This window comes from Balaenoptera physalus (assembly GCF_965194825.1).
Source record: "Balaenoptera physalus genome assembly, chromosome: 18".
NCBI classification, from domain to species: Eukaryota; Metazoa; Chordata; class Mammalia; order Artiodactyla; family Balaenopteridae; genus Balaenoptera; species Balaenoptera physalus.
In genome coordinates this window covers 42,235,564-42,249,279 of record NC_138899.1, presented here as the reverse complement: position 1 = coordinate 42,249,279, position 13,716 = coordinate 42,235,564, and positions in this window count along the sequence as shown.

Below are 13,716 nucleotides of genomic sequence, written 5' to 3'. Positions count from 1 at the left end.
TGCCAGTTACATTGTAATCAAGTGTTTAACCATGACATTTTAAATCTTGTCATTTATAGACAGTTATTGTTGCATTCTGATGCTGTTGCCAGTGCTTCACCTTCAAGAAGATTCATAGGAAGTTTATGGGAGCAGTTACAACAGTTCCACATCAAGTTGATTGGTTATGCAAGGATTCCAGAATTCCATCACTTACCACCCTCTGATTCAAAACAAGAAGCCGTCCTGCCTCTGGGGTCTCTAGATCAGGCATCCAGAGATTTTTACTCCCTGACAGGCAGGGTCAATGCCCCTACTCAGCTCTGAAGCAGCTACAGAAGACAAACAATCACCTCTTGCTTCCCATAAGATTATGGAAATAAAATCTCTGAGGGGGTAATGAAGGAAAGAAGGGGGCAGGCACAGCCATTAAAAAATGACACAACCATTAATTACAGTATATGAAATAAACTGGTTAGGACTAACTAGGCCCAAGATGGTGGAAGATTTGACTTCCAGTAGAACTTGAGCCTTTTTATACGCTTATTGTAATACGTTAGCATGCTAAATGACACACCCACAGGCATCATGACAGTTCCAAGGCTAACCATAAAAGGCCAAAAAGTGGGCAGTGGCCCAGTTCCTGTAAATATCCATCCCTTCCCCAAAACAGTTGGAATAATCTTTCTACTTGTTAGTCTATAAAATTACCCAGCCCATAAAAACTAATTACCCCATATCTTGGGGCCACCTTTCACCTTCTGAGTTGACCCACACTCTGTCTATTGAGTGCGTATCTCTCTAAATAAACCTGCTTTCACTTTACTATGGCTCACTCTCGAATTCTTTCTTGTGTGAAGCCAAGGACACTGACTTGCAGACTGTCCCAGAGACTTGTCCGAGATCTGAGACATGAGCAGCCACCCATTACCCATTTTTCTGCAACAAAATAAAGTATAAAGTGAGAAAAACAATGCCTGGAAAATATCCTCTTTATTTTCCAAGTACTGTTTATTTTCATATTATGTCAAGAGTATCATCATGTAAATATTGCACAAAACTAGATAGAAAATGGAATTGGGATTTGGCATATGTGATCATTTCAGATGTAAGCAAATGTTATGGATGACAGATATAGGAATCAACATAGGTGTAAAAGGAATGAAATAGAAACTCAAGAGTAGTGAAATATAATAACCTTAAAACATTTTATTTATTGAAATGAGATGGTACAGTTTTAATTTTTATTTATCCCAAAGTTATTCTATTGTGAATGAAAAATGTTGCCTTCTATATCAGTAAACAAAGAGTGTTGTAGCCATCAAGCTACTACAGCTGCCCTTGACAGTGAACTCTGAGGGAAACAATTGAAGGAATCTTGGTCTTCTTACATCTTAAGACCGAAAAAGAAAAAAAGGATATTTTGCATTAATTAGATCCCAAATCCAAGAATCAAAGAGAGCTGGATTCCAAATTTTTCTCTAGTGCCTCAGTTATTTTACTAATTTCTGAAATTAGACCAAACAAATCTTCTTCAATGTACTGAAGAAGGTCATCCAGTTTTTAACCAATTAAAGGTAAAACTTACCAAGTTTCCATCCTTGTACATTCCAATTATAAACTGCCTTTCTCACTATACATACATGAATAATGAGGAATTGCATTAGAAGTACTAACTCAAAAACATGTTGATCAAAATAGATAAGGTGGTTAGATAAGGTGGTTATTACAGTTAACAATTAGACTCTGTCTCTAAGGGTTTGCCCCTTTGCATGGGAGCAATTGCTGCAGCCTTACTTAAAGAAATAAAAGAAATAGTCATTTGATCTCTCCTGTCTATGCATCCCATTCTGTTGAGGTTCTTCTAAATTCTCATCATACCCAACACATCTCTGCTAGTAGATAAACTTGTTATAAAATACCTCTTCTATCTTCCTCAAATGTCGCTATATCTAGATGGCATACTCTCAAACCTGCCACACTCCTTCCTTTGCTCTTGGATGAAATCCCCCATGAATAACTTGATTTCACTGCTCAGTTACTAACCCTTAGATTGGATTTACAGGAAATTTTTCTGGATAATCCCAAGCTAGTGATATTCACTGATGATTCTTATTTAAAGTGCAACCAAGGAAAATGATGAACTGGTGTGCTGTGATCTCCCTTCATAAGGTCATGGAAGAAATTTTGCTACCTCAGCCCAACAAGCTGAACTAATAATCCTAACTCAAGCCTGCATTATAGCAAAGAGTCAAATTGCCAGTAAGATTTCAGCATTTTCCATGATTTCTGTATGTTGTGGAAGCAAAGGGCTTTTTAACAGGACAACCAATTAAATATAACCAGTATGTCTTGGACCTCCAGAAAGACATTCACAAAAGAAAACTTCACCCATTATAAAAACTATAAAAATGCCAGGCAAGTCGAAGCTAGGTTCAGAAGAAAGTAAAGGAGATAATTTAGCTGATACGATAGTTATCCCCATTTCAGTAGAACCTTCAATTACAATTACCAAAACTTCTATTAGCTTATGAGATTTACTAAGAGAAACCCAAATGATTTTTTCCCAGGAGGAACCAGACAAATGGCTATACCAGGAAAGTAAATTTGGGGATGATCATAATTTATGGTACAGGTTTTATGACATTCCAGTTTTACCCTACAGCCTCCAGGAACATATATTTGGCAGCATAAACAGACTCACCCATTTTGCAGATAAAGTGATATGGAAAAAATGATATTATTGGAAACTACCCTACAAAATAGCCACTAACATATTTTTGAAATGTCACCTCTGCCCCAAATATAATCCAGGTAAACCTTCCACTATTTTTTTTTCCTTTATCTTTAGCATACTTCTAGGAATGGTAAATGGGTTTTATCTAATTGCCACCATCTCAGGGATATAGATATGTACTTGTACCAATATGTATATTTTTTTCACTGTATTAAAGTACTTCTATGTCAGAGGCCTAAAGAACTTTCAGTAGGCAAAATTCTTTTGGTAAAAATAACACCTACATAGGGTTTTCCCTCTGAGCTTCACAGTGATGGAGGGACTCATTTTTACTGGGTGAGTTATTCAGTCAATTTGTAAAATTTGGTCTATTTTTCAACATTTCCACTGCCCCTATCATCCACCATCCTGTGGGTTAGTACACAAGAATCACGAAGACTCAACTGGCTAAACTAGTTGAATCTTTTAATCTCCCCTGACCAAAAGTCCTGTTCCTGGTATTGCTCAACATAGGGTCTAATACTTTTGGTAAGCACTAACTTTCTCCTTCTGAAATAATTACAGGAAGGTTAATGAAAATTTATACTGGACTACATAAACTCAATTTGGTTAAAGGAAACATTTTCATGTATTGCCAATATTAGTCAAAACATTAAAGGTTAATTCTTCACTAGTACGAGAATCTTTTAACAGTGAGCTCCTGGGAGAGGAGGACGTAAAATAACACAATCTACCAAAAGGTGACTATGTTTACAGGAAAACACACCTCCTTAAAAATGCTTTACGACCTGGATGAAAGAGGCCATACCAGGTATTATTAACTAATTCATGTGTGGCAAAACTTGCTGCTATTGACTCATGGATTTATGTTTTTCATTTAAAAAAGCTATCCAATCCCGAATGTATTTCTCAACCCATTGGTAACTTCCAGCTGAGATGGGTCATATAAGAAAAACTTCCCTGAATCAGAAGCAGACAACATCTGGGTAGACAACACTTTCCATAAGTCAGGACCAGACCTGTAATCTGCTTTCAGATTGTTTTTCTTCTTGTTAACTAATGTACCTATACTCTTGACCCTATTACAGTAATGGTTGATAAACCTTTTTACCCCTTCCTCATATTTTCTTTAATCCTAAACATTCTCCCAATTTCTTTGTTGATCCCATCTTTATAGTTCACTCTTATTCTTGGAAAGACAATACTATTGTCTTTTGACATTTATGTCAGTGCCTTGCCTCCTCTGGAAATGTATCCAAGTGCTGGATATGTCACCATTCTCCTATTGGGTCCTTTGTAAAAAATAACAATGCCGTAGATGTACCCATAACCAAATTAATCAATGTACTTAAATTTACTGTGGCTTATAAAAGAGAACACACAGAGGTTCCCTCACTCCGCACCTGTCCTTCATTTCTTCCTGACCTCACTGGAAAAAATCCCAAGGGAACTTAGGGGACCTAGATATAAACAATCTAGTGTTTATGACAATGGCATTACTCAAAATGTCTTTACAAAAGAACATACACTATTTGCAAAGACAATGCCACTTACTTCTCTTCCCTATCCTCTATACTATACTTACTGATCACCTGTTACAATAAGACTAAAATCAAATAAAATTCTCCTTTATGTATGAAGTTTAGAATCCGACCTACTTGGGCTAATGGGGGACCCACTCCTCTCCTTACGTGCAAGCTCAATTTGACTGTTTGGAAACTCCCATGTACTAGCCCAAGGTTAGAAAATGTGGTTGCATACCTTTCAAAAAATAACTCAATACCTAGAGTACTATGTGCCCCTAAAGGATTTATATTTGTTTGCAGCTACAATAACTAGCCTTGGTCATATGAATGTTTAGATAGTTGGAAAATAGGAGGAACCTTTCTCCTGGGACATTTGAGCACTCCCTAACCCTAATGATCATAGCTGAAAAAAATAAATAAATAAATAAGAGTCCTCTCAATTGTTGAAGACTACCCTGATGAGGACCCCTTTGAATATGAAGATAATAGTTGTGGTCACACTCAGGAGTGTGGCCTTCCTGCAGGATATTCAGGGGAACCAATTTAACTGTTTCCTCAGGATTTGGGGCTCTTGGCTAGGAGTTGGTAACACTGATGTAGAAGTGATAAAGAGAAATCTTACCCAAATTGTCAAAATTGCTAGAGCCTCTGCAAGAGCTATTAAGGCTCAATAAAGAGCTTTAGATTCTGGCTCACATAGTGCTTGATAACCATATGGCTTTATACTATCTCCTTACAGCCCAAGGAGGTGTCTGTTCTGTTAATACTTCTTGTTGCACTTGGGTCAATATCTCCTTTCAAGTAGAACTTGAAATCAGTAAACTTTTCAAACTTGCCAAAACCCTTAAAAGGGACTCCAGTGTTGCACTCAAATGGCTTAACTTTAAATTTTCTGATATTTTCAGCTGCCACCCTTGGGCATTGGAGAACTCCTGTAGTCAGGACTGTAAATCATCTTTCTATTAATTACTGTTATCTGCTTTGTCTTGATAATGTTAAACTAATTGTGCTTTTTTTTCAAAATGTTTAAACACTGGATCTATTAGGATGGTGGTGAACCAGAGATTGGCTACTATTCATGGAATCTTCTCCGTGTGACCTATTGTTATATCCCTTAAGGAAACAACTAGCTCCAATTTTAATCAAGATGTGACCTGCCTGAGACCACATCCCTGAGGCCCCACGTTACTCAAATGTGCCCCAAGTCTGAAACTCTGAAATTGACTCCTCTCACTCCCCTGTAACACAACCTTCCTGGGTCAGGTCCATCCCAGGTCCATGGGACAAAAACATCTAACTGATAATAAGGTTGAACCTAAAGGCTTTCCAGAGGAAAATTGTGATCAAAAGGAGGAAATGATGACACTGAAATTATAATGGAGTAACCATAATTCAGGCATACAAAAATGGAGTTGATCCGCCATTGAGATTCTGGTCTCAGACACATTCCTGCACCACAGAGAAGCTGAACTTTCTTCAAACTGTACCAAACACAAGAACACCACCAGCCTATTCAGAACAATATCTGCCATCTGCAACCTTGTGGTCTCAAGCTGCCCGCTTGTAACTATGCAACTATTTCATAACTCAACCGATCCTTGTTTAACAAGCACCCTTTCTTCTTGCCAGCTCCAATCATAATTCTTACAAACAATTACATAACAAGGTGAGGTCTTGCAATTTTTACCTTTATTAGCTTCCTCCAGTTTGTAGTTTAGTGGAACACAAATCAAGTGCTTCTTGAATCTTTGTCTTCCTGGCTGCAGGCCTAACAACACCCAAATAAATGCTTCTTAATTTCCATCAAGTCTCCAGTTCTGAAATTTTGGTTAACAGATGTAAATAATTAGAAGTGGAAATAATAGCAGTGTAACTCTCAAGAGAGGGTTAGAGAAGAATGTTGTGGAAGAATAAAACAAAGAATACTGGAGGTGGGGATAAGTATGTGGTCACACTGAGTCAATATGCCTTTCAGGAAAGAGAACACAAAAAATACAGCAACAAAAACAACAATAAAGATTAGTTCTCTGATTCAGGAAAGGAGAAAATGCAGGATAGAAGGTGAATATGTTCTAGAAATGCAGGAGAGTTCATGCTGGTTATGCTACTTGAGAATGGAAAGCTTGTACTCCAGACAGGACAGAATGAATTTATAGGACTCTATATGGTGTGTTAAAAAAAAAAAAAAAAAAGTACCATTACTCACTGGCCAGGAAAGAGCTTCCTGTATTTCTCCAGTAAAAGCCTAATGTTCCATGAATGCTCAAGGTTCTTAGACTTTTTTCAGTTTTTACTGATGAGTTGTTCAAAATTCATAGTATTTTTATGCTTGTTGTTGTTGTTGTTGTTAATGACTTGAGGTGGTTAGTGTTATACCAGGTGTAGAAAAACACAGCATTCAATTGTGGTATCTCCAATAAAGGAAAAATAAAATTTATAATGAAGAAACATCATCAGGTTTTATAATCTTTGTTTGCCATCCTGTGATTTTTTTAGCTCTCCTGATCAAAATCTATCAAAATACTAATACATTTTAAATTATTTCAAGAAACATCAAAATCTTTGAAAAGAATTTAATTATACTGAACTAGATATACTTTAACAAAATGTGCAGTCTATGTAATCCTTTCAAGAAGACTTATGAAATTCAAGAGTAAGGTGAGATCTCCAACATTTGGGAAACTGCTAAAACAATCCTATATCAAATCACACAGCACAATCCATTGTATAAAGAGTGCTACCCAAATTAAGATTGGAGTAAACACAGGAAGATGAAACAGCCAAAATGGGGAAGATATTTCTATCTCTTTCATAGTCCAAGTTTCCAATGTCATATTTTCTGTAACACCAACAAAACTTTGGCATTTATTAGTATATGCATCACTACACCAATGCACACACAGTGTTACTCAAACTCAGGTTGGATTTATTGGAAAAGGTTCATCAAAAAAAGAACTAGAAGATTATTCCAAAAGTATTCAGATATTATGAAATTATTAATAATCCCTGTTTCTATCTGTTTAACCACAAAAGTATTAGGCAAAATCACATTAACCTGCTCCTCTCATTATCTGAATCCTCTCAGTTGTCTTCTGGTTACTCTGGATTCTGTAAAACAGAATAATTGATTGGTCATGGACAGTCTCAGAGACTGAGGCCATTTAAATAATTTTCTAGGTTCTAGTTCTTAAGAGTTTAAATTCACCATTTAGCATATAAAATAATATTTTCATTTAAAAGTAAAATTTATTACTTTTTGAAAACGAAAATGAGTTGAGTGTAAATAAATTAGATAAAAAGTGAGTTGTAAAAAGTTGTTCGAAGTAATCATCTTTTGAACTCTATTTGTTAAAATGTCAGAAACTGTCAACTTTTCTAACAATATTACCTTTTTTTTTTTTTTTTTTTTCTTTTAAAAAAAATATGGAACGCTTCACGAATTTGCGTGTCATCCTTGCGCAGGGGCCATGCTAATCTTCTCTGTATCGTTCCAATTTTAGTATATGTGCTGCCGAAGCGAGCACTAACAATATTACCTTTTTGATAGAGAAAAACATTCTAATCAAATGTCTAACATATGTAAGTATACAATCCATGTTGTTATGCTTTATTTTCAGAAATCATAAGCAAATAAAAATGATGAAATGTAAAGAGACTACAGGATTATCTATTTTCCAGAATTTTAAATCATATGGTTATTAATATTAATGATATGTTCCCAAAGTACTTACCATTCTCTATAATGCTGTAAAGGTTCCAGATTTATGACATTACTAACAAACTAATAAATAATTGTATATATCAGTCATGTATATGTGTTAAGTATGTGCTATATGGCAGTAATGAAAAACAACAAAAACGGCCACATAGATCATGTTAATCAATTCTTTAGTATTTGCCGTCAGAGCATACAAGATTTTATTTATTTTGTTTGCCTTTTAATTTTTAATAGAGACAGAATTCAGATACTGTATAGATCTTAAGTGTTTCAGGTGAATAGGTTCTGACAAATGCATAAACTATGTAATCCATACACATACCAGGATATAGATATTATAATTACCTATGAAAGTTCCCTCATGCCCATCCCAAGTCAATCCTTACCCACTCCCCACTCAACATAGATCATATAGTAGCATATATTAAATTAGAACCATACAATCATATAAATTTTCTTTTTTCCAGAATCATATAAATAAAATACACATGGTTTCTATTGTGCCCAGCTCTGTTTTTCTTAGCAAACTTTTGAGATATACCCATGCTTTTAGCTTATCTGGTGTTTGTCTCAGTGCTGAGTAATATTCAATTATAAAATACATGCCATTAAGTGTTTATTCATTCAGCTGGTTCATGAATATTTGACTTGTTTCTAGGGTTTGGCTACTATGAATAAAGCCGCTGGAAAGATTTGTGTACAAGTGTTTGGATGGATGTATATTTTCATTTCTTCTGCACAAATACCTTAGAACTGATTATGTGGTGAATGAATATATACTTTTACACAAGTTTGTCAAATTTGATAAAGTGGTTACACCAATGCTCTAAATACTTATCAATATTTAATATTTTGATATTTTCATGTTTAGAATTTCTAGTGTGTTTGTGTAGTGATAACTTATTGTGTTTTAAGTTGCATGTCCACAATGATTAATTTGCTGAGTACTTTTTCATGCACTTATTGGCTATCTGAAAATCTTCAGTCATGAAAAATCTAAGTCTTTTTACTCATATTTTATTGGGTTAATTGTAATTTTATTATTGGTTTAGGTATTCTTTGTACATTGTGAATGTAAGGTCTTTGTCATTTATACATTTTAGAAACATTTTTTTCAAGTTTATGTCTTTCCAATTTATTTTCTTGACATCATATTTTAATGAGCAGAAATTATATAAATTTAATGTAGACCATAGTATTTTAAATTTTATTATTAGAGCTTTCTGTGTTCTTTCTGAGAAATATGTTTCTACCTCTCACAAAAATAGTTTCCTATGTTTGAAGATTTATAAAGCAGCTTTTCTGTTTAAATGTATTATCTATCTAAAGTTAATTTTTGTTTATTGTTTGAGTTAGAGCCCAAGAATTATTATTCTCCCTATGTGTATCCAAACTGGTTTTTCCAGAGCCATGTGTTGAAAGGAATTCCTTTCCTCATTCAATAACTTTGGCATCATTACTTTACAGAATAAATAAAATAAATATATTGTTTTAACCTTAACATCTGAAATCTAAAAGTTTCAATATATAGTCATTATCTACATATAAGTTTTATTTCTCCCTTTTCTTTCCTTTTTTGTTTTCTATCAATCTCTTTTTTTTATTTCAAAGAAAGAGCCAACTTCAAAACTCACACTTTCCTAGAAATTCCAAGAAACTTGTGGTAAACGTATCTATCTATAAAGCATAGCAATTACTTTAACTGTCCATGCAATACATACAAAAGAGAATAGTAAAATAATATTTGATCCCCCAATCATATGATATGTTAACATACTCTATTTCCATAACTGCTTAAAACAACCCTGAAAATTAAATGTAATTGTTACAGATGAAGAATATAAAATTCAGAGGGTTTAATAAGCTGTTTGAATATATGAATCTTATATAAACAAAACATACAAAAAAGTTGAAAATTAAAGATTTTTAAGTAGGTTGAAATCATCCCACTACTGGGCATATACCCTGAGGAAACCATAATTAAAAAAGAGTCATGTACCACAATGCTCATTGCAACTCTATTTACAATAGCCAGGACATGGAAGCAACCTAAGTGTCCATCATCAGATGAATGGATAAAGAAGATGTGGCACATATGTACAATGGAATACTACTCAGCCATAAAAAGAAACATGAAATTGAGTTATTTGTAGTGAGGTGGATGGACCTAGAGTCTGTCATACAGAGTGAAGTAAGTCAGAAAGAGAAAAACAAATACCGTATGCTAACACATATATATGGAATCTAAAAAACAAAACAAAAAAAATGGGCATGAAGAACCTAGGGGCAAGACGGGAATAAAGACGCAGACCTACTAGAGAATGGACTTGAGGATATGGGGAGGGGGAAGTGTAAGCTGGGACAAAGTGAGAGAGTGGCATGGACATATATACACTACCATATATAAAATAGATAGCTAGTGGTAAGCAGCTGCATAGCACAGGGAGATCATCTCAGTGCTTTGTGACCACCTAGAGGGGTAAGATAGGGAGAGTGGGAGGGAGGGAGACACAAGAGGGAAGAGATATGGGAATATATGTATATGTATAACTGATTCACTTTGTTATAAAGCAGAAACTAACACACCATTGTAAAGCAATTATACTCCAATAAAGATGTTAAAAAAAAAAGTTTAAGTTATTTTGAAATCATTTCACATTCTGATATATACATTATTATACTCTTTTTTTAAATCAGGATGCATTATTTTTGATTGTTAATTTTTTTCTGCTGTAATTAGCAGAATTTTGTTCTATACTCTGTAGGGATGATGCAAATATCCATGCTTTTTTTCAGTAAATTATTCTGTAGGTTAGTCTAATGTAAATGTTAATGCATTGAGACCACACGTTTATTTACATTAAATTTTAATTATTTGATGTAAGCAAAATAATTAGTAATGTTGAACCTTAAAAAGATACATAAAATTTGAAATTATCTGTGCTAAATCTATATATGGATGACAGAGATTAAAGATTTACCATTAATTTAGAGGTTAAAGTACAAATTAACAGTATAATACAAGTGTGATACTCAACGTATTTGCCAACTGGCGAAGGAGACCCTTATAAATCTAACTAGATACCAGCCATAGTGAAACAGACTTTTGCTGAATCATATTTTACTTTTGCTGAATCTTATTTTACACTTAAAACCAGTATTCCAGGTCCTAGTGGACAGACCAGGTGAACAAAATAGTGGGAGCACATGAGAAACTAAGAAAAAAGGACTATATAGCAACCAAAGTTGGATTATTTGAATATTTTAACAACCACTATTATTTTACTAGTGTATTTGTACAAAATGTCCACAGGTATACTACCACATTTTATCAATTCTATAACATGTATTGTTTTCTTTCATATTTTAAGATAAGATTTAATAGATTTGATAAGATTTGATAATAGGATGTCTGTCATTAATGTTTCCTAAAATTGTAGTTATGCAACAGTCCTCATGACTTAGTTATCATTATGCACATGCAAGTTTGGCTAGACTTATTCACATATTCACCACTGCTAATTAAAATGTGTTCAAAACATTACAATTCAGCAAAAGCACTATGTATTTGGATGGTAGAAAATCAGGAAAGAAAGCAGAGAAGTAAATTTTTATGTTTGGAGGAATGATTGTAATTTTATACTTTCTTGTACAGTAATAACCAAGTGCTTTATGAACTTAAGGGGAAAAAATACATCATAGATAAATGTGTGAATATTTTACTCTTGAGATGGTTACAAAATGAGGCCTGTTACCCACCAAATGATACAACTGAATGCATGAGAAATTGCCAAAACCCACATAGTGAAAGAAATTTCAAAACAATCAAAAAGTGGTCTTACCTCTTTGTGGACTGTGCCTTGAGATTGAGACATTGTGTCATCATTTAATTGATAACATTTTTTTTCTTACTGATTGGTGTATAGCTTAATCGTGCATCTGATGATCAAAGGTCTAACAATCAACAAAATATGGAATGTACATCAAATAACCAAAAAAAAAATTAATGAAATATTGATCAGTAGAATGACTTCAATTAAATCCTAATGGTATGCCAGTATGCATTATATTCTCTATTAGCATGTGTCATCAATATTTGAATAAATGAGGCAGAAGAATGGATAAGTGAGCTGGAAGACAAAATAGTGGAAATCAATGCTTCAGAACAGAATAAAGAAAAACAATGAAAAGAAATGAGGACAGTCTAAGAGACTTCTGGTACAACATTAAATGTACCAACATTTGCATTATCTTCTCCCAGAAGGAGAAGAGAGAGAAATAGGACCTGAGAAAATGTTTGAAAAGATAGTAGATGGAAACTTCCCTAACATGGAAAAGGATGCAGTCAACCAAGTCCAGGAAGTACAGAGAGTCTCAGGCAAGATAAGCCCAAGGAGGAACACACTGAGACACATAGCAATCAAATTGACAAAAATTAAAGACAAAGAGAAAATACTAAAAGCAACCAGGGGAATAAAACAAATAACATACAAGGTAATTCCCATAAGGTGATCAGCTAAGGGAGTGGCACAGTATATTAAAGTTGATGAAAGGGAAAAACCTACAACAAAGAATAAGCTACCAAGCAAGTCTCTGGTTCATATTCAAGGGGGAAATCAAAAGATTTACAGATAAGCAAAAGCTAACAGAATTCAGCAAAACCAGACCAGCTTTGCAACAAATGCTAATGGAATTCTCTAGGTGGAAAAGAAAAGGCCACAACTAGAAGCCATAAAATTATGAGTGGAAAAGTTCACCAGTAAAGGCAAATATACTGTAAAGGTAGGAAATCATCCATACACAAATATGATATCAAAACCAGCAATCATGAGAAGAGGAGAGTACACATGCAGGATACTGGAAATGCATTTGAAATTAAAAGACAAGCAATTTAAAATAATCCTGTTTAGGACTTCCTTGGAGGTGCAGTGGTTACGAATCCACCTGCCAATGCAGGGGACATGGGTTTGAGCCTTGGTCCAGGAAGATACCACATGCCACAGAACAACAAATCTCATGCGCCACAACTACTGAGCCTGTGCTCTATAGCTTGTGAGCCACAGCTACTGAAGCCTGCATGCCTAGAGCCCATGATACACAACAAGAGAAGCCACTGCAATGAGAAGCCTGCACACCACAACAAAGAGTAGCCCCACTTGCCACAACTAGAAAGAGACTGCACATAGTAACGAAGACCCAATGCAGCCAAAAACAAATAAATAAAAAATAAACAAACAAGTAAATAAATTTATTAAATAAATTAATTAATTTAATTAAATAATCTTTTTTAGATATGGACTGTTTTATCAAAACCTCATAGCAACCACAAACCAAAAACCTACAATAGATACCCACACAGAAAGGAATAAGGGATCCAAACACCAAAGTAAAGTTAGTCATCAAATCACAAGAGAGGATGACAAAAGAGGAAAGGAAGAAAAAAAACCTACAAAAACAAATCCAAAAAATTAACAAAATGGCAATAGGAACATACATACTGATAATTACCTTAAAGGTAAACAGATTAAATGCTCCAACCAAAAGACTTGGACTATCTGAATAGCTTTAAAAAAAAGAAAGAAAGAAAACAAGACCTGTATATATGCTGTGTAAAAGAGATCCACTTCAGATCTAGGAACACACACAGACTGAAAGTGAGGAGATGGAAAAAGGTATTCCATGCAAATAGAAATCAGAAGAAAACTGGAGCAGCAATACACATACTTATATCAGACAATAGAGATGGTAAAATAAAG